Genomic DNA, 22997 nt, shown 5'->3' on the forward strand with positions numbered 1-22997 from the left:
TGCCAAACAAAATTGTTTCCATTGTTACTTGGTTGGAGGAGAGGCTGGGAGAATACTGGCTATGGGCCAGATTTTGTGGGCCCCAAGCCCTGTAGGATACTTTACTTTCATTATATAAGGCTTTATGAATGTTGAGTCTGGGGCTTGTATTCTAATTAGCATTATGTCCAGTGTTAATGGAAATGTAGGCTGCATCCCTGAGAATTATCAGGGCAATAACTTCCCTTTCCCAATATCAACCTCCCTATATGAGGTAGATTAAGTCTTCAAAGAGAAGCATTTAGTGCTTCCAGAAAGGGAAGCACCATAGAGAGTCCCTGGTGTTAAGAAAAAGCTCATTTTCCTTGAATGGGTTCCTTTCTAAGGAGCAGTTTGCTCAGCCCAGATCACCACATTCCCTCCATCTCCAGAACAGACAGAGAGGAAATAAAACAAGCTATTGCTCTTCTCAAAGGCAGTATATTTGCTACTAGATGGTTTCTGTTGAATCCAGCCCTTGGTTTAACCCTCTTTGGGGGTTCCCGTCAACTAAGAAAGGCAGCTTGGGGTCCCAGAATCGGTGCAGACTCAGTGAGCGAGGCTGCCAAGGCATTTGATAGAATGAGCATTGCCAAGCTGTTCCTGCATCTCTTGGGGAGTTGCTAAAATGAGGCATTGCCTTTGAAGAGAATCTTCCAGAGGAAATAGCTTTGACTTCAGCAAATGTGTATTCTCCTTCCGGGAAAGTTAGAGAAAGCCGCTCACAACAGTGATTGGATTGCACAGAAAAAGACTTGGTGCATCCCCAGAAACTCTCTCCTCCAGAGAAAAGATTATCTGCACAGCAAAATGATCCCACATTATGTTACGTTCCTCCTGGCTGAAGTCAGTTATGGCAGGCATCTCAGATTAAATGTCTAGAAGAGTGTGTCAGATAGAAATCCTTGAGTTGATTCTTCGGTCGATTAAATACCCTGTTGATTACTCAAATGCCGTCTTCTGAAGGTTTTGTTAATAAAAGGGTAAATTGTCAGGTGCTCATCATCTATATATTTGAATGCTTATGAATATTTTAATATAATTATATTTAATACTGTAAGCTATAAGCACTATAATTTCCTTTGACCTATGTTGTAGTTAGATACATTACTTGATCAGCGCTCTCAATGAATGATTTTAGGCACACATATTTGGTTAATTGGTTAATTTTTCCCCCTGCCTGTGTTTGTATGTCATATACTCTATAAGGGTAAGGAAGTCAGCCTGCCTGCAGCTGAGTCTGGAAAAAGAGCAATTATTTTCTATCAGAACAAACAGCTGTCAATAATGAGTTCTGAATTAAAATTAAGAGCAAAGAAAGGGCTCTAGACATCTGCAGGAAATGTGAAAATATTTTTATAACCTAATAGCTGAGATCTGGACACAGTATCACTGAGTTTTCCCAGCTGTGCCTGCAATGTATTTTGCAATATGCCCAGACTAAACAGTGAAATTCATTGTATAAACGAGGCCACATTTTTTTTAATGTTGCTGCCTTTGAACAGGGATTTTGATTTCATGTAATCAGTATGAAATCTTCCTATTTCACTGTATTTTGCTGTGCCCCTGGTCATATATAATGAAGCTTAAAAATAATTCTGTTGGCCCTGGCCGGTTGGCTCAGTGGTAGAGCGTTGGCCTGGTGTGTAGAAGTCCTGGGTTCGATTCCCTGCCAGGGCACACAGGAGAAGCGCCCATTTGCTTCTCCACCCCTTCCCCTCTCCTTCCTCTCTGTCTCTCTCTTCCCCTCCAGCAGTCGAGGCTCCATTGGAGCAAAGATGGCCCGGGCGCTGGGGATGGCTCCTTGGCCTCTGCCCCAGGTGCTAGAGTGGCTCTGGTCACAGCAGAGCGATGCCCCAGAGGGGCAGAGCATCATCCCCTGGTGGGCAGAGCATAGCCCCTTGGTGCGCGTGCCCGGTGGATCCCGGTCGGCTGCATGCGGGAGTCTGTCTGACTGTCTCTCCCGGTTTCTAGCTTCAGAAAAATACAAAAAAAAATAAAAAATAAAAAAAAGTAATTCTGTTATCTTTCTGTTATCTTTGCATTATGTCTTTCCAATCAGGGTCCTATTGCTTGGGTAGTTTTCTTTCTGTTTTTGGGAAAATGCTTTTGGTCTTATTACATGGTATCTGATTTGTTTATTGGGGTTGTTTCTTGTGAAAAATACTTGCAAGATAGGCTTCTGGCATCTGAGTTTTATTAAAAGAATTCTATATATTTGATGGGATCTGCATATAGTAAGCTACTGAGTCTTTTTTTTTTTTTTTTTTTTTGTATTTTTCCGAAGTGCGAAGTGAGGGTAGGCAGTCAGACAGACTCCTGCATGCGCCTGACTGGGATCCACCTGGCATGCCCACCAGGGGGCGATGCTCTGCCCATCTGGAGCATCGCTCTGTCGTGACCAGAGCCACTCTAGCGCCTGAGGCGGAGGCCATAGAGCCATCTTTACTCCAATGGAGCCTTAGCTGCAGGAGGGAAAGAGAGAGATAGAGAGAAAGGAGAGGGGGAAAGGTGGAGAAGCAGATGGGCACTTCTCCTTTGGTCCCTGACCAGGAATTGAACCTGGGACTTCCACATGCCAGGCTGATGCTCTTCCGCTGGAGCCAACTGGCCAGGAAAGGCAAATCTTGCATTTTTGAAAACAGCCTTTGCAGTCTGCCTCTGCATTGTAGTTTTAAGTCACATCCAGATCTTTTTAAATTTATATATAGACATACATATATATACATGCATAGATAGTTAGGAGTATATCTGATACATCATTTTGCTCTCATTTACTTATAAAAATATTAGAAAAGAGGTGTCTCTGTATCCTTGTTAGCCAGAGTATAGCCTTGGAACCAGCAGTATTGGCATCATTTACAGCTTGTTGGAAATGTACAACCTTGGGTTCCATGCCAGAGCTACTGAATTGGAATGTCTGGGGCAGAGCCCAGGAATCTGAATGGTAACACTGCCTGGGACTGTGTACAGATCACTTGCATGGACACATAAAGCATAATGCTTGGTGGCATAGAAGAGGAATCTCTCATTTCATATTTATGGAATTGAATTATTGGATATTAAATTTTCTCTTTCTTGTGTTTCCGTCTTGTGAGCATGTTTTCTATCTTCTGCTCTTACCCTGTGCGGGAGGCAAACCCTATTCTCTCTACTTCCATCCTCTAATATGGCCAGTATGTCATTCTAAATACACTTAATACTAGTTTTCATTAATCATCATCTATGAATACTGCACTGATGAAAGTTATTCATCTGTCTGAAATAGAGCTGACACCAATATAATGAATGATTTTTGAAATTGAATTTCTTGGGGTGCATTGCTTTATAAAACCATACAGGGTTCAAGTGCACTACTGTGTATCATCATCTGCACACTACATTGTGCACTCACCACCTGAATTCAAGTCTCTTTCCACCACGGTTTACCCCCCTCTGCCCTCTTCCACCTCCATCCACGCCCCTTTCCCTCTGGTGATCACCATTTGGCTGTCTATGTCCATTTTTTTTTTTTTAATTCCTTCCCCTCTTTCACCCAGCCCCTACTTCCTTGCATATGATAGCTGTTGGTCTGGTCTATGTATGTTTAAGTCTATTTCTATTTTGTTTGTTTATTTTGTTTATTAGATTCCACATAAGTGAATAATGTGGTATTTGTTTTTCTCTGACTTGCTTATTTTACTTAGCATAATCTGCAGGTCCATTCATGCTGTTGAAAACATTAAGATCTATAGGTACTTATTTATTGCCATTTTATTTTTTATACCTATATTCCTCTTTGTCTATTTCTTTCTTCTTAAAGAAGGACTTTTATCATTTCTTGTAGTATTGGTCTGGTGGTAATGAACTACTTTAGCTTTTTTTTTTTTCTTTTTGGTCTGGGAAGCTCTTTTATTTCACCATTTTAAATGACAGCCTTGCTGAACAGAGTGGTCTTGATTGTAGGTCCTTGCTTTTTATCACTTTGAATATTTCATCCCTTCTGGCTTGAAGTGTTTCTGTTGAGAAATCAGCTTTGACAACCTTATGGGAGGTCCCATGTAGATAAATTTCTCTTGCTGCTCTTAAGATTCTCTCTTTATCTTAAAACTTTGCCATTTTAATTAGGATGTGTTTTGATGTGTGCCTCTATCAGTTCTTGTTTGGGACTCCCTGTGCTTCCTGGACTTGTGTATATCTTTCCTTCCCCAGACGGGGCGAGTTTTCAGTCATTATTTCTTCAAAAAGGTTCTCTATCATTTGCTCACTCTCTTTTCCCTTATGATGTGGATGTTTTTATGCTTGGTGTTGTTCCAGAGGTCCCTTAGACTGTTCCTTTTTTAACTTTGTTATTGTTGCTCAGCTTGGGTATTTTCTGTTCATCTTGTTCTCTAAATCACTGACTTGATCTTCTGCTTCCTCTAACCTGCTATTTGCTGTTGATTCTAGCGAGTATATTCTTCATTTCTGACTGGTTCTTTTTCATGGTTTCTATGTTCTTTTTGTACTTATTATCTCTTTAGGTTTACAGAGAGACCATCCATTTTTCCCCTAAGGTCCTTGAGCATCTGCTTAACCACTGTTGTGAACTCTACCTCCATTTTACTTAGTTTCTTTTTTTTTTTTTGGCGGGGGGGGGGGGGGTAGCGGGCTTCTCAGGGCATATTTATTTCTTTGTCTCCTCTGCCTTTTTTGTATTTGTCTCTGCTTATTAGGCAGCTCGGCTATGACCATCAAACTTGTTATAATGCCTTTATACTGTCTTGTGGGGCTCAGTGGTGCAAGCCTTTAGATCACCGGAGCTAGATGCTTCAGGAATGCTTCTTGCACAGATTATGTGTGTCCTCCTGTTGTAGTTGAGTCTTGAATGCTGTTGGCCCATTTATGGGGTGGAGGTAACTCTCATGCTGGCCAGCTACAAGAATAGATCTTTATCACAGTGTATGAATCAATGTGCAGATGCTGTCCCCAGAGGCAGACGTGTTCCCAACAGGGTCTGGTGCCTGTTGAAATCCCCGTTTGGGTATGCCAATTGTGTGGCTATTTGGGTCAAGCTTTGGTGTGGTCTGAAACTCACTACTGTTTGTGTTATTTCTGGATCCATTTGGGAGAGTTCTGGTGCTAGGTAGCTGTCAGACATTGCCTGTAACTAGCCTTGGGCTACCTGTCTGGAGCCACCTCACTAAGTGTTTGTGGATGCATCTTCTGGGCCTGGGTGTGTGTGGGAGCGGCGAGCTGTGCACAAAGTTTGGCTTCCTCCAGCTCTGAGCTAGGGGCAAATCAATAACATGCCAAGGCTCCCTGAGGTCTGCTCCTCCCGTTACCTACTCTGCCACCCCAGGAGATTCTCTGATCTTTTACCAGAGAAAGACTAGAGTGGACCCAGTCTGCGTACAACCACAGTCTCTTCCACACGGTGTGAGCCCGGTAGGGTGGAGTGACCGGACTGGGAGTATGTGGCTAGTGGGTGCCTGCTGGGGGCAGTGTGGTCAGGCACTCAGTGTGGGAAAGTGGCCTCTATTCCAGAGCCATACAGCTCCGTCTCTGCCGGAGTCTTTGATCCTAGTTCACACAGAAGCAGCTCACTGCAGGTTCCGGTTGGTGTAGTCTTCTGGCCCCTATTTAGGAGCAAGCTCAGCAGGGGTTGGGGGACCACAGAAGGTTGGGAGGGCAGGGCAAGAGAGTCTCCCATTGGTGGCGGTGGTGCTGGTGGCACTCTCAGGGTGGGGAAGGATGGTCCCCCGGCTCAGTGCCCCACAACCCAGCACCTGAGTCCCCAACTAGAGGCTCCAGGGGGTAGCACACCAAAGATCCCAGCTGTGTGCAGCGCTCTGATCCTCTGTGGGGCTGAGCTCAGCAGGGTGGGGCCCTAGGGACTCGGGAGGACAGATTAAAACAGTCTCCCATGGGGGGGCAGCTGAGGTTGCAGGAGGGTGGCACACACTTTGCGCCCCTCCCCTCCATAGTCAGCCTCACAACCCAGTGCCTGTCTGAATGCCAGACAAGATGGTCTGAGGAAAACATGCTCCAGAGGTCCCAGCTCTGAGCAACACTCCCTCCCTCAGAACTCATCGTGTCAGGGTGACTGTGACCTAGGAGGACAAATCAAAACTGTCACATTGGAGGCAGTGCCAGCCAAGCCTGGAAGGGGAGGGTACAACTGGCCCCTGTTCCAAAGCCACACAGTTCAGTGACTGAGTCTGTGTCTCAGGCTTCTTGAGAAAAAGTGCGCACACCCAAGGTCCCATTAATGCGGCCAGCAGACCTTCCTGCAGGACTCGAGGTTGGCAGGGTGGTGTCACCTGTACTTGGAGGTCTGGGTTAGTGCACTCCCCAGGCTGGGCTGTAAGAACAGGAGCACTTAGCCCTGCGAGGATCGCACATGAGGGCAGTGTAGGATAGGGACTCAGGACAGGGACCTCAGTAGCTGACCCTCCAGCTCTCTCCTTGGGGCTACACCTCCCAGATTTTCTCTTTATGACTCCTGTATGCTGTGACTTGCCTTTCTTCTACTGGAGCCCCTGGTGAGTGCCCGAGCACAAGCTCCCGTGTGTTGGCCCTTTAAGAGAGCACCTGGGTTGTCAGCAGAACCCCCTTCTCTCCCAGGCAGGCAAAGTCCCTGCTGATTTTCACTGCTAGATGCTATGCAGCTTCCTCTTCCAAGCCCTAGTGCTCTGGGTTGGAGATCCAGACATGGGGTTGAGAACCTATGCTCCTGGGGGAGGGAGTTTTGCAGCTGAGAAATCCCTCTGGCTTCTTACTGCTGCACAAGAGTGCAGGAGCCAGCCCTTTCCACATCTGTGCCCACTTACAAGTCTCTGGCTATGTGGCTTCTGAAAATCCTTGATTCTAATACTGCTGTTCAGTGGTCCTTCAGTTGGTCATTCAGGTTTATTGCTCTGTCATTGAGCTGTACATCAGTTTGGCACTAGGAAGGAGGTGAGTGTATCTTCCACCTACTGTGCACCTTTCTTGGAATCAACCCTGGACAATGTTTTATGACAGTGTTTTAGCCGCTTGATTCATTTCTCTTTGGGTAGCTGAATGGAGTGAGGGATCTACCCTGAGCCAATCAGGGCTACACTTTCAAATTCCCAATAACTTTGTTTCATTCTAAACACTATAGAATATGAACTAAACTGATGTGGCCTTTTCCAGAGAAAACCTCTGAAAGTGATGTCATTCCTCATACTCCTGTAGCATCATTCCCTTGACCTCATTCAGATTCAAGTCACCTACCAATCATCTGGTCCAGCTGAGTCTGTTTTTTCTAAGCCTCATGTCCTCCTCTGTCCCTCAGTAAAATCAGACCTGCTGTGGCCTATTCAGGTGTTCTTTATATAAATATGTTAGCCTCCTAGTTTAGCTTGAGCATCACATTTTAAGAATAATGTGGAATATGTTTGGGACACAAATAACACGAGAACTGAGCCAACATCATACAAAACTCTCTGGAGCATTTGCACTTGAGTAATGTGCTTGGGAAAAATCAAATTAGACCCATGTGGATTCTTTTTGTTGTTGTTGTTTGTTTATTTTGTAGGCTTATTCTTTTTAAGAAATCCCCCTCCATCAATCGAGGAAAAATAAAATTCTCCAAGGAAATATGGTGTGGGTAGGTCTCCCCGACCCCTCAATATTTAGACTAGGATTCCTGTCAGGTTGGTTCCTCTGTGCTTAGTCTCTGCCTCCTCTTCCCTGTCAGTGAAGAGTGAACTTTGCATCCTCAGAGGATGCCACACAAGAGTGCAGTGCGCTTTTTCTTCCTAGGGTGATCAAGGTTCTGGGTGGTCCCAAAAACATTCTCCTTCACATGATATCTTCTATGTTTTCAAAAACCCACTCCCAAAAATCTGGCAGCAGATGGCAGGACCAAGTCTGAGCGGCAAGGAGCTGCTGAGAATCCATCTCGCATCTCTGGGCAATATTCCTGAGCTGGTGAATGCAGTTCCAGCTTCCGTGTCTACCTCTCTGGGGCCTCAAGTGTTTATGGATTCTTTGTTTTTATAATAGTAACTTTTTATCCATTATTCTATATTTCTTTTTAATTCTACTATTATATGATTATGTTATCCTTGAAAAAATAATAAAAACACTTCAAATAAAGTGAAAGCCCAACCTCACCAGTCCCATTCCCCACTAAGAGGTAACTGCTGTTCTAATTTGAGTGCCTTTGCAGATCAAGTTCTATACATCAATATGTGTGCATATAAAAATGCATAATCTTGTTCTGTGGAATTTTTAAAAATATGAGTGGCATTGTGGTGTGTATATTGCTCTGGGCATATTTAGGTTGGCTCGTGGAAACCTTTTTTGTTAATACATGGATTTAGTTACTCTTTTAACTTCTACATCGTATTATCGGTATTTGTATACCATAGTTTATCCATTTCCTTAGTCGTAATAATTGTTTTACTGTATTTTCTCTTTCTAATGCTACTATAATGGAACCCCCTTTCTAAGACTGCACATATGTACATATGTACACATACCTCTGTGACAGAATTCTAGAATTGATGGTGCATCAAAGAATGCATCCATTTAAAGTTTTAACAATCATTGTAAAACTGCCCTCCCAAACAACCATTTTACACAGCATATATCCCAGGGTAAATAACATGGATAAATTCGGCATTTTAGTGACACTGTAGTCGATGTTTTATAAAATCTTTATTTTACAATAACATATAAAAGTAAATTAGGCAAGTAAATGTTTATATCCAAGAAATCTATAATTTCTTTGACCATTTTAGATAAAAGAAATGACAAAAGATATAATACTAAAATACTTATGAGTCAGATTTTGGTAGAGAGCCCTAAATAGTCTAGAGATGACCAGTACAGATGCATAATAAGTTAAATGTTAATTTTGAACAAAAATGAAAGAGTTGAAATGGCAGCCACATCAAGATCACTTCATAGTTTTATCAGGATAATCATCGGATGACTCGTGTCCTAGTCCTAAAACTCAACCCATTTTCATAGATGTTCCTTTTTAATGTTCTTGCAGTTCATGAATGCCATTCTTGTTATGGCTGAACTGGAATGTCCAATCAAATTATGAGCTGATATATATGTACAGAGTACTCTCTATGATTTTTGGTCCATTTTACTGTCTTTGCACCTAACTAAATGTACTGTAAAATCTCCTAATTCTATTGTCTTTCTTTGCTAGATTAGTGAAGTATCCGAAAAGGGTCAGCATTAAAACTCCACCAGATTAATCAGGAAAGCCAATTCTTAAGCATATCCCCAGAACGATTTTAGTACAGAATGCCCCCCTTATGCCTCTCAATGTTTTCCTTTTATACCTTACTACCGTAGCGCCTCACGGGACATTAAGCATATTTCAACTTGTGGGACTAACTCAATCATGTTTTTAGAAAATGATAATATTGAAGTAATAACCATTTCCCAGTAAGCACACTTGTTTAATGGATTGCGCAGTCTATCACTCGTTGAAACTATTTTGTTTTGGATTGGTTTGGCTTGTTCTTAAGGCAAAAGTTTGGCAATAATTTGGTCTGCTTTAATTGAATTATTGTCCTTATTGGAAGAAAACTTGGAAAGGTGGTTTTACTGCAAGGGTTACAGGGACCAGCCTAATGGTAGGCTTGATTTAAAAATACAGTCCACTTCCCCTTTTGCTGGAATTTTCTGTAACACAGTAAATGTACTGAGTTGTGCTGGACTCAGCCTGAAGCATGGGGTTATGCACTCTTTTGGATTTTTTTAAGTAATTTAGAAAAATCTGTCTCTGTGCTTGGCAACTGCTCCGACAGAAAACAGATAAAAATAAGGGTGCTTTATCAGTTTTGCTGTTCTTACCATGTTTCAGGTTGAAGGCTGTTGAAATGATGAAAAACAAACAACACTAAATAGGGTTCCGTCATTAAGGCTGCTCCGGGGAGAGGAATTTTTCAGGATCAAAGAAAAATGCATTTGCTTTTGGAACTACAGTCCTTCATTTTGAACGGTGCACTGCACTCAGATCCTGACGATGGGCGAAAAAGAGAGTAAACTGGAGAAGGAAGTAAAATGTGTGCTGCTATGGGAACTTGGAAATTCAAAGGAAAGGAGGCTGGCATTCTTCTCAAAGCTCTGCATTTGCATTGTTCAGTTTCTTAAGAAAAAAAGAGTAATGCCTGGGGTTTATTTCTGAGCAACTGGAGTAAAGCATAAGCATGGCTTGTTTTCATCTCATAAAATTATAAGATCTCCCTTTATCTTTGTAAACAGGTGTCAAAAAATACTCCCCTGCTGGGGGCTTTGGGGAATGTTTCTGTATAAATCATTGATTCCAGAGAGAGCTTCAGAGTTCGTTCATATGTTAAGAAATATATAAACTTAACATTTTTTAAATTTTGCAACTCAGGTTGAGCACCTTCGATTTTCCTGGCGTGGCAATCACCCTAAGAAATTATCTAACGCAGTATCGACAAGAAAGCTCTTGTGATTCCCCTCAAGGAGAATATTAACTGGTATAAACATGATAACCAGGGGGAAAAAAAAGGTGAGGCAGTTGCTAATAAAGGGGTATAAATTGTCCTGTGGATCCAAGGAGAAATACACCGAGGGGAGAGTCCTGCTCCTTCGATGTGGCAGACAAGACAAGTCCACAAGAAAGGGAGACGCCAACAGGTAGACATGAGGACGAGGAGGCGGGACCTGTGTCCACAAGGCCCAGAAGTGGGAAAGCTTAAAATACATTTAATTAGCCTGGAGCTGAGGAAAAGTCTTGATTCTTGTAGTAATCTTATTGCCTATTTATAAACATGCAGTTACTTTAATAGCTGTTCTCAGTATAGTTATTCTGTTATTTGTTTAATGTTATAAACCAGGGATCCCCTAACTAAGGCCTGCGGGCCACATGCGGCCCCCTCAGGCTGTTTATCCGCCCCCGCTGCACTTCCGGAAGGGGCACCTCTTTCATTGGTGGTCAATGAAAGGAGCACATTGAGCATCTCATTAGCCAAAAGCAGGCCCATAGTTCACATTGAAATACTGGTCAGTTTCTTGATTTAAATTTACTTGTTTTTTATTTTAAATATTGTATTTGTTCCCATTTTGTTTTTTTACTTTAAAATAAGGTATGTGCAGTGTGCATAGGGATTTGTTCATAGTTTTTTTTATAGTCCGGCCCTCCAACGGTCTGAGGGACAGTGAACTGGCTCCCTGTGTAAAAAGTTTGGGGACCAATGTTATAAACAGTACTTAAAATGGAAAATAAGTACATGGAACATGCCCTTTTCCCTCACTATCTTTCAACCACCCTGGCTTTCTTTTAGTTATTCAAATATGCTAAGCTGTTTTCATTCTGGGACCTTTCTGTGCAATATTCTCTCTTCCTTTCTGACCCTTTTCACTCAGCACAGTGATCCTTGCCTTATCGTAGTAGTCTGCTAGGGCTACCATAACGAAACACCACCCACTAGGGGCCTTGGGCAATGAAGATGTATTTTCTCACAGTTCAGGGGGCTATAAGTCCAGGCTGAAGGTGCCATCAGGGTTGGTTTCTGGGGAGACCACTCTTGGCTGAAGATGGCCACCAGCTAGCATGTCCTCACATGGGCTTCCCTCTGCGCATGTGCGCAGAGACAGATCTCTGGTGCATCCTCCTATTTGTGAAAGGTCCTACTGGCTTAGGGCCCCACCTTTATGACTTCATTTATCCTTAATTACCTGCCTAAAGGCCCTACCTCTAAATATAGTCACATTGGTGGCTAGGGCTTCAATGTGAATTTTTAGAGTGCACAACTCAGTCCATAACAGGTATCATAATTAAATGATGTTTCTTCAAAGGTGCTGTACCAACACCCTGCACATTTACCTACCTCACAGCAGAAGTTGTTGAGCTTTACAATTATATCTTTGTTTACATGATTATTTAGTATCTAATCTCCCCACTAAACAGTAACATTCCTGAGGAAAGGTCCTGACTGTTTTGCTTACCACTTCCCTAAGTCTTAGCACATCATGGGCACTCAGTAAGTGTTTGTGGGGTGATAGTCTGCAGAGTCTTATGAAAGAGCCTATCACAAATGTGGCTGGAAGAACAAAATAACGGGCACCTTCCTGTGTGTCCCTGATGGTGGGAATGGATGAATTAGGACAGTCAGCTTGTGCTGATAAAGCATAATGATGAACTGCCCCCTAGAGGAGTAGTATTAGCCAATTAACTTGGTGTAAGTACTCCTGCCAGGGCTGATTTCAACGTCAAATGTGACAGCACTGAATGCTACTCAGTAGCACCCTGTTATATAATATCTTTCCACCTGAAGAGCATAAATGTAAAATATTTAAGCAACAATAGGTTTTGAGTATTACCCTAACTTTTAATACATTTCCTTAAGCAGAATTTCTGAGAATTGACTTTTGCAGCTCCAACACACCACTGATGAATAGTAGAATAAAATGGTTGAGGTTGAATGCATAGAAATTCATAATTTATTACTGTGCAGGGCACAAGGCAAAAGCAAGCTTAGCTGATTCTTAAATTTTAGAGCTGAATGTCACTGAAAGAATGAGAGAAGAGCAGATTTGAGCAGAGAAAATACTGATTAATCTTGGAATCTTTTTATTTCTAGAGAAATTCAAGGGGAGTTTGAAATTGAGATCTTCCCTACATTCAGAGAAAGGCCTATCTCTTTAGGAATCTTTTGTTTTGCTGAACCATGAAGAGGAATGAGAGAAAAGATAGTACTTTGGGGATATCATCTTCATTTGGAGGGCTGGAATAGGTCTGTAAATTAGGAAAAGAGATACAGATGGAAAAATCTAGAGAGACAAGAGAACAATCAGTACAGGGATCAGAGGGGAAAATATTTTTTCTGATGGACAGTTTAAAGGGGTGTTGGTAGATTTCTGAAGATGAGAGTTAAGGTTCATCTTTCATTTTGGATTGCAACTTCATAGAACTTCTATCCTGTCATGACATCCAAGGAACCATTACATGACTCACATTTCTTTTTGGCTAATGTTTAGTGCTACATATTTCAGGTTATTTTGTGTTTGAGATCATTATAAAATTTTCTCCCTTCCTACCATCAACCCCAAAGGGATAACCTCTGATATTTCCCATACTCCCTCAATAAGTGTCATAGGAACCAAGAAAAAAAGACTTCTCAAGGAAACTGCACTAGGAATAGACACTACTATAGGAATGGTACTGGGTGAGCCATAAGAAAGTCACCATTGTGGCAGTTGCTGCTAACCCAAATGACAGAAAGCCATGTGAAGCAGTGGTGGTATTGTGAAATGTGCTAAAGTTCAGCATCTCAGAGAGTCTGCATCTGAGTCCCTGTTTGGCCATTTGCCATTAGCACTAAGTTCAGGGCAGTTCCCAAATGTTATGAGTTATGGAAGGGAAAAAGAAGCTGCCATATTTGCAGAATGCCTCCCAGGCACCAAACCCTGTTGTGGGAAAGCACATTACTACCATTTTATTTACCATACCAGTATATGGGAAAGCACAAAGTTCCCCCCAACATTAGATATTTTTTATTGGAAATAACGAGAGAAAAGAGAACACAGCTTTAGGGGATAGATTAAAGCAAGATTTTGAAAGCCTAATCTTAAATTATCCAGCAGAGATTGTCATAATTCCCCAGTTAACATTGCCTGTTCCTTGTTGTCAGCATCAGAGGTTGAAGTCTATACCTACCAAGCAACTGCCTCTTTCTTTAGGTTAATTATCATAACCATGTTTTAAGAAATGCAAGAAAATGTGAAAAATGTTAAATATCTTTCTGAAGGACACCCAGCCGTTGGTATCTGGAAAAACTATCTTGAACCTTAGGTCTCGCGTCAAGCTAAGAAACCCCTCTATCATTGAAAATTCATCATCCTTTCTTTTCTTCAAGTCTTGGTACAAATGTCACATCACAAAAAAAAAAATTAATATAACCTTTCTTTCTTGTATTATAAATAGTTCTGTAAAGTATCTTCATGATAGACTCTGAGATATTTAAGGTGGAATCTAAGTAGTCTGTAATGCTGTAGCAAAGTTACTGTATGTTACTTAGCAAAGTACTTCGTTATTCATTGAATGAAGAGATGGACAGGAGGACAAATGAATGAACACAGAGATATACAAATGCAGGAGACAGTGGCATGTAGCAAATGAAGGAGGCTTCCTGTTGCTTGGTATATAAGTTGGTGATATATTACCTGTACCTGCTGATTGCATGTTTCCCAGCCAGATAAATATCCATGACCAAGAATTTTGGATTCTAGCATACTTGACACATAAATAGCCTAAAAGAGTTGATAAAATAAGAGACAAACAGGCTTACCTTGAGATTTAAGAACACAAATGTGTTATTTTGTTAATATCTTTCTTTCAACACTGAAGTAAATTCCAGTGTTTCAACAACCTGACCCTGTGATCCGTTCAGTAAGTTAGACTGTCTTTTTGGAACGGCACATCTTGTCTTCTCGCTTTGCGGACTCTCTACCTCCTCCTCTTTGAGCCAGATTCCACCAATTGGAAAATGACCCATAAGTCCACAAGTGATGAAGTTTAAAAAATGCCTCAGAGCTTCTTCCAACAGAGTGAGGCTTTTATTTTCCCATCGGGAATACTTGAATTTCACCTGGAATTTCATAATATATTCAAATCTGAAATTAAAGGGAGTAAAAACTAGAACACACCCACACTCTATAGTGATAGCTTTTTATTAAGAATTTTTTCCCACTGAGAATACCTTGCACTACTTTTAGCATGCAACACTTTACTATTTTAATTATGTACTTCCCACTAGGTTGGTTTTAGAAATTCCGTGCTGACTTAAAATATGAAATATTTCAAGTCCAGTGATTTACTAGTTTTTTTTTGCTAAATTGAACTCAAATAGACTGAGAATGGTCTACAACAATATATAATAGCCTAGTTAGATCTTTACTATTAAAAAATATTTCCTGTTATAAACAGCCTGAATGTATGTTTTTTCATAATGGTTTCAAAATAATGTCTACTTTGTATTATGTGATCAAGAAGCATAGTAACTATAGATTTGATATTTTACACACTGAAACCAAACTAGTTTGACTTGGTATATTGTTCCCTACACATTGGTTATGGTGACTTGATAATACTTTTGATTTTAGAGTGCTCCAAAATTATCACAATAGCCATTGGAGTAGAATTAATGAGTTTTAAAACCCAGTTAATAATAAAGAAAATAGCCCTGGCCGGTTAGCTCAGCGGTAGAGCGTCGGCCTAGCGTGTGGAGGACCCGGGTTCGATTCCCGGCCAGGGCACACAGGAGAAGCGCCCATTTGCTTCTCCACCCCTCCGCCGCGCTTTCCTCTCTGTCTCTCTCTTCCCCTCCCACAGCTAAGGCTCCATTGGAGCAAAGATGGCCCGGGTGCTGGGGATGCCTCTGTGGCCTCTGCCTCAGGCGCTAGAGTGGCTCTGGTCGCAACATGGCGACCCCCCGGAGGGGCAGAGCATCGCCCCCTGGTGGGCAGAGCGTCGCCCCATGGTGGGCGTGCCGGGTGGATCCCGGTCGGGCGCATGCGGGAGTCTGTCTGACTGTCTCTCCCTGTTTCCAGCTTCAGAAAAATTAAAAAAAAAAAAAAAAACAAAAAAAAACAAAAAAAAATAATAAAGAAAATAATGTTATTATTATATATGTTAGTTTCCTGATGTATTTATGTAGACTTTTCTCTCTGTTTTTCTTGTAGTGCGGGAGTCGGCCGGACTGGGTGTTTCATTGTAATAGATGCATGTTAGAGAGAATAAATCATGAAAAAACTCTAGATATTTATGGCCATGTAACTTTAATGAGAGCCCAGAGGAATTACATGGTTCAAACAGAAGACCAGTACATCTTTATCCACGATACACTGCTAGAAGCAGTGACTTGTGGAAATACTGAAGTGTCCGCGAGAAACTTGTATGCCTACATTCAGAAGCTGACACAAATAGAGACAGGAGAGAATGTCACAGGAATGGAGCTAGAATTTAAGGTATGATATTGGACATGATGTGGTCATTTAGGAGCAGGTCACTCTGGGGTCATCTTTGAGTAGTTGCTTCACTATCTTAACCTTTCAAGTTTGCCAAGTTACAAGATTCATTTGACCTTGTCCTCGGGTATCTGACTATCAACACTTGCTTCCTCTATTTCTTTTCTATTCTGTGCTTCCCAACAATACCTTGAGCTCTTTGTACCCTAATTTAAACTGAGAGATCATACTCTAGGAACATAATATTTAAAAATTCAATAGGCTATATGGAGTTCACTAGTTAGAAGTGAAAAGCAGTATACAGTTTGAAGAGTCATTTGCTTCAAAGTAAACAAAAGCTGTCTATCTAAGGAGGAAATCTTGGGTACCTTGCATTCACACCAAAGGCTAACTTATCTTGTTTGGATTTTTCCTTTTTTCTATTCGACAGCATCTAGCCAGCTCTAAAGCTCACACCTCAAGATTCATCACTGCCCATCTTCCATGTAATAAATTCAAAAATCGCCTTGTTAATATTATGCCATATGAATCCACAAGGGTATGCCTGCAGCCTATCCGAGAGTAGAAGGATCTGATTACATCAATGCCAGTTTTATGGATGGATACAGGTATACACTCTTGTTCCCTCACAATCCAAAGCCTTGATATTTACATGTGTCCTATTTTCTTAGCAGGAATGAATTTTATCTCAATTCAAAGCATTCTCTTTCTGCACAGATCAGCATTTTTTTATATAATTTTGAATAGAAGAAGCAGTCATGGAGTTTTTAATCTGGCTTTCTGCACTCTTTCAGAAGCCATTTGTACATGGAAGGAGTTAATAAAAAAGCTGTTTTGCACCATATTTCATAAATTTAATAGATTGTGTAAGAGTCATTTCTTTAAAATGACACCGCACAACTATTGCTTAAATGATTTGTGTGACACATGAAATTGAGCTAATTAGTATTGCACTAAAATTTAAAAAATGATAGACATACATCATAATATTAACAAAGCAATTTCTTTTGCAGAGTCCCCAAAATGTATTAAATGTCCTTATTTGACTATAGAATATTAACAGAAATGTACTGCCATTGTATTAATGATATATTTTTAGTTTTTGTTACCAAGTTTGATGTTTACATAGCAAATGCAAACTTTTGCATGTTCTCTGATATTTTTAACATGCTACTTCCATTCTCTGTAATTGAGACAACAGAAAGCCTACATTGCTACCCAGGGGCCGTTGGCAGAGACCACCGAGGACTTCTGGCGGATGCTGTGGGAACACAATTCCACCATCGTTGTTATGCTCACCAAACTGCACGAGATGGGCAGAGTGAGTGTCTCCTCCTAAGACATTAATTCATGTAGACATGAGGATTCAATTTTAATAACTCAAGAGCCAGTGCCATTGAGAAGTCAGAGTACTCCAGAAACATTGGGGCCATTCATTACTCTGGGTGGGTTTTAACTCACAAAGCCACATCGAGTTCTTTCATTTGTGTGCTTTGAAGAAAGATCTAGTATTTTGTTTTCAGTGAAACACAATTATAGAGAGAAATAAGTAAGCAAATGACCCTGTTTGACTTATGTCCTGTCGTCAACATATTTTTATTTCCTTTCATTCTGGACAAGCTGAAGTTTTATGAACAAACGTGCCATTATTTCTCTTTAGGAGGGAATTTGACGTTGTTTCATATCTGAAGCCAATTCTTACTTGCTCACCATCCACTCCCATTGCATAAAGTATTATAAAGTTACATAGGTAACTCAAAGGTAATCTCAAATCTACTTTTAAAAAATGATTATTGCCTTACCAGGCGGTGGTGCAGTGGATAGAGCGTCGGACTGGGATGCAGAAGACGCAGGTTCGAGACCCCAAGGTCACCAGCTTGAGCAAGGTCGCCAGCTTGAGCAAGGGTTTGAGCAAAAGCTCACCAGCTTAAGACCAACGTCACTGGCTCGAGCAAGAGGTTACTCGGTCTGCTGAAGGCCCGCAATCAAGGCACGTATGAGAAGGCAATCAATGAACAATTAAGGTGTTGCAATGCACAACAAAAAACTAATGATGGATGCTTCTCATCTCTCCATTCCTGTCTGTCTGTCCTTGTCCATCCCTCTCTCTGACTCTCTGTCTCTGTAGGGGGGAAAATGATTATTCAGAAAATATACATAAAATAGTATTAGAGACACAGAAGGACTTCCCTCTTAAATTTAATATATGCAAGCAAGCATTGTGCCATATTTGCTTGAGATATTATCTCTGTCTTTTAGTATAAATCAAATGATAGAGATTTATGTAAAACCCAGCTTTTAGGGCCCACGGGGGTGGAGGGGAAAGAACTAGGAAACTGAGTTGACTATTCTGATTTGGTCATTGACACTGTGACACTGAGCCAAGTCATTAAAACTGCCTGGGCTTCAGTTTCCTCAGCTGAGAAGGGAGATTGGACCAGATCAATTCGGAGGTTTCTTTCCACATTCACACTTGATGGTCCTCTTCATTCCAGTCCACCATGGTGCAAGTCTACTGAGGTGCTGCAATGCACAATTAACATGGCCAGTATTACGTCCAAGGACAGATGGAATTATTTGGTTAACATATAGATATGAAGATGTTACCCTATCAAAGTATTCAATCCAATGATTGTGTATTGGCACCTAATATATTCCATGTCCTGTCCTTGATACTATGGGCAAGAATTGAACCACAGGATTTTGCTATTCTCAGGAAACTTGCAGACTCAAAGAAAAAAATAACTTGCATGCAGTTGGAATGGGCTTGCATTTTGAAATTTTACTAATGAAAAAAATATAGAGAGAGATAACTAGAAGACAGACAAAACTTTATTGCCCGTTTGTATGGTTTACATAAACCCTCTCTCCTTTCAGGAGAAATGTCATCAATACTTGCCAGCAGAACGATCTGCAAGATTCCAGTACTTTGTTGTAGATCCCATGGCTGAGTACAACATGCCACAGTATATCCTTAGAGAATTCAAGGTCACAGATGCCAGGGTAAGTTGGCACAGTCTTATGCTCTTAACTATTAGCTGACAAGTAGTCTAAAATGCACTTCTGGGAGAAACATTTGCCAGTGACTTTCTTCCCAAAGCAAAAAGAACCCACCCACTGGGAGGAATTTTTTTTTTAAATATAAAAGTAACTTTTCTTCTGTCTGGCAAGTGTTCTCACAAACCCAGGTTGGCTTCATTTCAAATATAACATCTGGCAGCTCAACTTTAGGACTGCATTTGGTGAGTATGTGTGCTGGAAAGCATTTACTGATTGGCTGACTGTTCTTACAATCACCTTCTCAACTCATTCTCTTTGGAACTTTCTTGTCTTCTTCATTACTTGAGGCTGTAAATATGTTGTTGTTTTGCAAAGCCCTTTAGGTCATGTGGGCTTGGATGTTAATTTGGTATGATTTTAAAACTGCAGAGCAAATGGCATTTTTTAGAAGAATCAAACAAGCTTTGCACATTTTAATTTGATTGCTGGCATGGTTTATTCCTTGGTATGCTAATGTGTCTGTCCACCAGAACTGTGCACCCACGAACCTGGGTGGCTAATTTTCATTTTACATTTCTTATCTAGATTGCTGAGTCCAAGGTTCAGCTCTGATGTAAGATGTTCTGTGTGTAAACTTTAATATCCTTGCCTTTAGCGATTCTCAAACCGTGACTATAAATATATCTTAGGATAGAGGGGTCAGTCCAAAGCTCTGCTTTGTTTTTGGAGCTGTCACAGTGGGTGGGTCAAGTACAAACTCCAGTGTAAAGCTATTTACTTGATCCATTGTTTTTTCTGGAAAGCTGCTTTCTTAACCAATACTCGTGTTTAGAGATTGTCTGCTAATCCCCAAAGCCGGAGCCCTGGCTGTTGACCTAAAGTGGACCAGAAATTGTTTAGCAGGCTGGTAGGCCGAGGTGACAGACCTATTAATGCCAGAAAATCTGAAGTCTTAACTGCTCTGAAAGTGACCGTACACAAGGCAACAGTTAAGTTCCTAGGTCTCTTTTTTGAGCTGCTCAACTAAGCATGCCTTGTTAAAATAATAATAATAATTCCCTTTCAGAATTTGAAGCAAGATAAGTGAATGTGAATGTTACATGCATTCTAAGCAAATACAACCCACCACTTCTAATGATAAAGAGTTGAAGCCAGGCTGTGTAAATGCAGGAGATACCTTCTTTACTACTCCTCATGTGCCCAGATTTCATCTGATCATAATATTCAAAAGGAACAGCGAAGCAGAGACTTGTTCATGTGTATGTTTTCATTTTAAAGGCTTCCTATGATTGAATAATTATCCTGGCTGCCATAACATTTGCCATTTGTGCTCCTAGTGTGTTTCTAATCTCAACTTCCCAGGTTAGAAAGCCAGTTGGCAGTTCAGAATACTGTATTGTTAAGCAGGTGACCTCTAAATGGAGTCACAGGTTGGTGACCTCCTCTCTCAGACAACTGTGGTCAGAAATGAAATCCTCTAAATGTCCGGAAGAGTACAAGTCTGCATTGCCTGGGCTCTGGCTTCCCTTCCTGTGCTTTTCAAACCTTTTCCACAAACAGGGGAGTAAATCATGCTTCCATGGTAACCCAGTTAGTTATGGGGCAAAGCACACAAAGTTCTCAGAAAGTTGATGTGATCTTCCTATTTTATAACCCTCCCCAAATGGTGCCAGTCAGAAATAGCCCTGTTCTAGTGGACACCGCCAGGCTGGCTGATGCCGGCCCGTCTCATCGTGAGTCAGCCCCTCTCCTCAGTATGACTGAACGAGGAAGACTGAGTCTTGCTCTGTAGACTCACCCAGAATCTTGGGTACATGCTCACCTGTATCCAGAAAAACATTTAAATGGGAAAAGAGGTGATACAAAATACAAGGTTGGGAGCTGGGCCTCTTCAATTGGGCCCTGTCCCTCTAAGTTTATAATTTGGAATATTTCTATTTATTCTGGGAAGAAAGGTGATGCTCATAATTGTTATTCCTGCTTCTGTAAACAGAAGGCCCTTCTGCTTTTTTAAATTTTTTTATTTTGCAGGATTCCAGAAGGAATCAGAAGGGCCTTAGTATTTTCTTTTAACACAATTTATACTTCATGATTCAGAGCAGTGTTGCCTAATCACTATAGGAAAGAGTCTCCTTTTGCATCTTATTTTCTTTTTGTGTTTTGATTTGTCTGAATCAAAACCCCCATTGACGCCTTAATTCCTGTGGTCAGCCAGGAAGAGTCCTTTTCAAGAATAAGAGCATTTATTTGCTCATAATCTCTTTGATCTACTTGATGCCTCACTGCCTACTCAGCAGCATAGTCAGTCACATGATGTATGTTCTCCCAATGTCTAGAGATCGTATGCCTCCAAGTTAACAGCAGCTACCTAATTTGTGTTAGATATTTTCAATATCTGTCATTTGACAATGCTATAAATAAGCAAGCACAGCAAATATAAAGTTGTATCAATAGCAAACCCTCTGTTCTAGATGACACGCCTGAATGCTCCTTTCAATAAGAAGTCACTGGATTCTGCAATTTTTGAAATATAGTGTATAGGTTCCACCTTGGTTTTGAAGGCAAATTTTGGGTCTCTAAAACATGCACTCATATAGGAACTGCACTGCTCTTTACTTTATGAGGTTTGTGACTGGGCATTACAATAGCAAACTAATTCGCAGTGTCAGGATATATGAATGGAGACAGTGTTCACAGCAGATAAAACATGCATGTAAATAAGCATAATATGCTGCTTTTTATCCGTTTTTTTCTTTTTGGAAAAACCATCATGTTTGCTGGTGTGGTCTGTGCCCCGGTGGAATACTCCTGGCGTCCTTGGCTTTCTCCCGGCAGGACGGTCAGTCCTAACAGTGAGACAGTTCCAGTTCACTGACTGGCCAGAGCAAGGAGTACCAAAGTCTGGAGAAGGATTTATTGACTTCATTGGCCACATCCATAAAACAAAAGAGCAGTTTGGCCAAGACGGACCTATTTCAGTCCAGTGCAGGTGAGTTGAAAATCAGGGCTGATGAGTTTTCATTTGTAATCATGTGGGAACAACTTTGAAAATATGGTTTTGTTTATTTAGTGTAAGTATAAACTTCTTGTAGTGAATATACATAATTGATATTTTGTTCTCAAAAATGTATTGTAAAACCTGAAACAAAGACTCATTTCCCTTTTCTTCCATAAAAGGAAAATCACCAGAAGATTTTTATCCCCAAATTTTACTTCTTGTAACAAAGGACCAAACTGTGTTTCTCTGGCCTATTTTACCTTGGCAGGAATCATTGGTACATTCTCTTGTGATAATTTTATTTCATTTAATCAGTTTTTCCTTGTTTTTTATTCATAGTGTTGCATGAATAAATATCACTTGGTATGTTGCTTCTTGGAAAAATTATAGTTATCAAGCCTTAATGACAGTACTGGTTTTTATGGTTTTTGCCAATCGATAACTGATTAGAATGATACCTCAGTTAAAATTGTAGTGCAGACAATGCATTTTAGTGTACATATTATTTTATAAACATAATATGTCACTTTGCAATACATCATGAGTATATATCTAGATCTTTAAAGTCTTATAGAATCTTTTCTTAATATTCTCAGTGACACTTAGCTGTATTTATTCTAACCATGTTTTTGTGTGTCTGTCTCACATTGTTTTCAATTTGCATATTTTCTGATGCTAATGATGATCATTATCTTTTCATCTAATCTTTTACTCTTAATGGCATTTTGGAAAAGAAAAGATAAGCAAGTGCATTTAAGTCATTTTAGCATGTAAGAGGAAAAAAGTTTCTTCTAAATATTTGAATACACATATAGCAATGCCAACTCTCTAGCTCTGTACTTCTACATATTTATCATGTTAGTGTAGTTACCGTGGGATTAAAGAGCAGCAATACTGTGCACTGGGCTTACTCTGTAAGATTACATTTTGTATGGATTTGAGAGAAGAATTCACTGAAATGACTCCTCAGGGTTAACTAAAAGGCAGAGCAGAACGGATTCCCAAAGCCTTTCAATAATGTTTACATCTG

At 40.7% G+C, this 22997-nt stretch overlaps 1 protein-coding gene, 1 long non-coding RNA gene and 1 pseudogene across 2 annotated transcripts in view; 2 read left to right on the forward strand and 1 right to left on the reverse strand.

Annotated features, from left to right (window-relative positions):
- Positions 1–22997, forward strand: part of LOC136394896 (uncharacterized) — a 292059-nt gene that overhangs the window by 131844 nt on the left and 137218 nt on the right. The window lies entirely within an intron of this gene.
- LOC136393880 (spermatogenesis-associated protein 31D1-like) overlaps positions 1–22997 on the reverse strand; it is a 371407-nt gene that overhangs the window by 77851 nt on the left and 270559 nt on the right. The window lies entirely within an intron of this gene.
- LOC136393881 (receptor-type tyrosine-protein phosphatase S-like) overlaps positions 1–22997 on the forward strand; it is a 55141-nt pseudogene that overhangs the window by 30474 nt on the left and 1670 nt on the right.

This window comes from Saccopteryx leptura, chromosome 2 (assembly GCF_036850995.1).
Source record: "Saccopteryx leptura isolate mSacLep1 chromosome 2, mSacLep1_pri_phased_curated, whole genome shotgun sequence".
Lineage (NCBI taxonomy): Eukaryota > Metazoa > Chordata > Mammalia > Chiroptera > Emballonuridae > Saccopteryx > Saccopteryx leptura.